Source organism: Penaeus vannamei, chromosome 36 (genome assembly GCF_042767895.1).
Source record: "Penaeus vannamei isolate JL-2024 chromosome 36, ASM4276789v1, whole genome shotgun sequence".
In the NCBI taxonomy this organism is placed as follows: domain Eukaryota; kingdom Metazoa; phylum Arthropoda; class Malacostraca; order Decapoda; family Penaeidae; genus Penaeus; species Penaeus vannamei.
In genome coordinates, this window is record NC_091584.1 from 28422239 (window position 1) to 28426066 (window position 3828).

The 3828-nt window shown below is 43.7% G+C and overlaps 1 long non-coding RNA gene across 1 annotated transcript; it reads left to right on the plus strand.

Annotated features, from left to right (window-relative positions):
• Positions 1-2073: 2073 nt before the first annotated feature.
• On the plus strand, positions 2074-3407 carry LOC138859411 (uncharacterized). The gene is made up of 2 exons (XR_011398162.1): positions 2074-2164; positions 3198-3407. It is a non-coding gene; the product is annotated as an uncharacterized lncRNA (long non-coding RNA).
• Positions 3408-3828: the final 421 nt, after the last annotated feature.

Here is a 3828-nt window from a genome sequence, read left to right on the forward strand (position 1 = left end):
CTCGTTGATTCTCTCTCTCTCTCTCTCTCTCTCTTTCTCTCTCTCTATTCATCTCTGTGTTTCGTCTATCTGTCTTTTTATCCATCTAGCTCCTGCTTTCCATTTCTTTTCCCTTCCTCTCTCTTCCACACACCCCATTTTATCTCCCATTTACTCTGTCTCTGTCCCTCTGTTCCTCTGTCTATCTGTGTATCTATCTACTTTTGAATCTATGAACTGCTTTTCCGTCACCTTTCTCATTCTCGCTCTCTTTCTCTCTCTTTCTCTCCCTGGTTTACTCTCCCTGAAAATATTTACCTTTCAAATTCCTCCTAATTCCATTTTTAACCTTTTCACTTGGTGTGTTCTCGCTTTTTTCTATTTTACTTTTGGTTATTGCTGTCTTGTTTTTTATATTATGTCTATGATTCTGAATCGACTGCAGGTCAACAAGATTGCTGGACATCAACGCTCTCACGGCACTATATATACATATATATATATATATATATATATATATATATATATATATATATATATATATATATATATATATACACACACACACACACACACACACACACACACACACACACACACACACACACACACACACACACACACACACACACACACAACGTTATGTATATAATGAACTTGCAACATTCACATAAGTGAGACATACCAGAAACAGAAACAAATGAAATCTTACAAAAATCACACACAACCCAAACGAAAACAAAACATATATTAACCAGAAACAAAAGAAAAACGGCCACAAACGCCTCTGAAACACGCACACGGGGGCCACCGCCGTGTGCGTGTCTCCGCTGCAGGCTCTGTGCAGTTTATTTATACGTCTATTGATTTACAAACAATGCCATTCATATTGTCCGCTCTATTTATGTGTCCGCCGGTGTGTGCGTGTGTGCGTGAGCGTGTACGTGTGAGGGTGGAACGGATGTGAGTAGAGTATGAAAGGGGGGAGGGGGTGAATTGGTGTGTACATGTGTGTGTGGGGGTGGGGGTTGTATGTGCGTGTGAGTGTGTGTGTGTGGGAGTGGGAAAGGGGTTGTGTGCGTGTGGGTATATATGTATATAGCCTGTGCGTGTGTCTATATCTATGCATGTGTACGTGTGTGCGTTTCAAACCTCCCTACGGATCCATGTCTATATATTTCGACACGCACATGTACGTAAACACAGACACACACATCTACGACTGCATATCAACACCAGAAAGTATGAACACACACACGCGCTCTGCAAGGCTATGTATCAACATCTTTAATGTCGTTTCGTACATCAACATTACCCGTATGTTTACACCAACACGCACACGCAGTATCGTCTGAAAGGATCCAGACCATGTGTACCCAGTGCTGCACGCTATCGCAACGCAATTAAATGAATGCTATGCAAGTGACCGATGCCGAGGCTGAGCATACTGCATTGCAACTATGCCTTGCAAGATCATTTCTTCTGGGGATGCTGCGCCCGAGCTCCCTCTCTCTCTCCGCAGCGCGTTATTCCTCGGCGTCGTCCTCGCGTTATTGCAGCGGTTATTTCCACTGCCTTTGGACGAGTAGTAGCCGTAGTATTCACTCTCCTGCAACAGTACTATGTTGCAAGTCACCCACCTTACCCTCGGTGGTAAAAAACGCGAAGCATCGACGACGAAATCGCATTATCCAACGCCGTTGCTCCCAAAAATAACCTCTGCGACAAAAGACGCTGATTAAGAGTCATCCCCAAGTAGGCTTTCGATACAAACAAAAACAATCTGCGCTAGAAAAAAATAGACAACATAACGTGTGGAAATATGGTTTCAATGACTTGGGTGTTGCAAAAAGGGCCTAATTGGCAACCCTCCGCGTTGCTAGAATGCTGGTTGCAAGTCGGACCGGTCGCCAGTGCCGAGGCGACTGTCGAAGCGAGGGGATCGCCGCCGCTCCCCCCAAGAGCACCCTTTCAACTCCCTCTGCCCGACACCATGGAAGTGACTTAATACTGAGGGAAAGGGGGGAGAAAAAACAGTTCAAAAGACGATAACGAAAACAACAGTCAACGAAAACGCGAGACGGAGAAAGAACGTTTTTTTTTTTTTTTTTTTTTTTTTTTTTTGAAGGAAAAGAGGAGAAAGATATATACGAAGAGACGCCCCCCCCCTCACGCCCGAAAAAAAGTAGAGAATATCTGAACATTATTATTTTTTCTTTAATTTTAGAAAAAAAAGGTTTTCAATTGTGTGTTGTTTGCTATATATTGCAATTGAGAAACAAAGAGTGAATTTGAAGAATAGAAAAGAAGAAGAAAAAAAATATCAAGAAAAAAGAGGAAGAATCGAGTAAAGTTGTGTTGTTGTTTCAGTGCAGCAAAAGCTTGTGTGCAAAAAAAGCGCGTGCGAAATCACTGTGTTCAGAAAATCCTTGTGCTTTTGACCCCCCCCCCCCCAAGCAAAAGGAAGAGGAGGAAGGAAGGGGAAAAAATCAGTCCTCGGGAACATGGAAAGAAAATTAAGAACATAAGAAGAGAAAACAGGAGACAGAAAACAAGAAGAGTGTGATACGCCGAGAAAAGAAAGGAGAAGAGAGAATCGACGATAATTATCCGCTCTGTCTCTTTCACCTTTCTCTCGCCCTCCTCGCCTCCTTTCACCTCCCATCTTTATCATCCTTCTTATTCTCTCCTTCGGCTTTTGATTCTTCCTCTTCCATTCTTCCCCTCCTCCCCTACGTCTTGTATCTTATTCTTCTTGTTTTTATCTCATCTTTTGCCTCTTTCACTTGTGTCCTTCTCTGTTTGTCTGTCTGTCTGTCTTATTGTCTGTTTGCCTGTGTCTGTCTTATTCTCTCTCTCTTACTCTAGTCTTCCTCTATTTTTCTCTCTCTCTCCTTCTCTCGTATCTTCTCTCTTTCTCTCGCGTTTATCACATTTCGAGGAATCTACGAAGAGAGCCACCAACAGGAATTATGAAAGTGCTTACAGAACATATGTATAGAGTAAAATCAATCTTATGGACCAGGACCGATATCTTTACCTCTCACTCTCACCCTTTCCTTTCCCACCGCATGATTTATTACAAGCACTCTCTTCCTTCCTCTACCCTCTCTCCCCCCTGGCGCATAGTGCTTGTGGAATAACTCGATAATTGAACAATTGATACGCATTATTATCATGTGTTTTCTTCTGTTTACCTCTACGTCTGGAAAATAAAGAAAAGAAGAGTAAGAGAAAGGTGGAAAGATATATGGAACAAACAGATACGTGAATTCTGTATGGTATATATGTAGGGAGGCGAAAGTATATATACACATACATATAAACACACAGAGACGTTGGGAAACAACAACAACAAGACTCGCCTAGAAAGACCTAGAATTAAAAAAAAAAAAAAAAAAAACAAGGAAAAAGAGAAAAGAAAAACCCAGAAAACAAAAACAAACAAACAAACAGTGCCACGACCTCCCCGTAATCCATTCGCTTGTTTGTTGTTTCTCTCGGCCGCCGCCCCAGGAAGACCACAGTGTATCCGTAGTCCTCTGTCGCGGAGTGAACAGTGTGCTTATCCGGTGACGCTCAAGTTCCCGCCAACCGTCTACCTTTAAAGCTCAGGAGATCCACAGCTGCCCAACCGCGCCACCTGTACAAAATACTGCAGGCTACCGGTCGAAGAGTGTGGCGGATGGGGAGGGGGCGGAGGGGGAGAGGGGAGAGGGAGGGGAGAGGGGGCGGAGGGTGGGAGAGAGGGGGACTAGGCTGTGAGGTTATTGTCTTTTCGCCCGCAGCATGGGGGAGGGGGGACAGAGGGGGGCTAGGCTGTGAGGTTATTGTTTTTTTTTCGGGGTC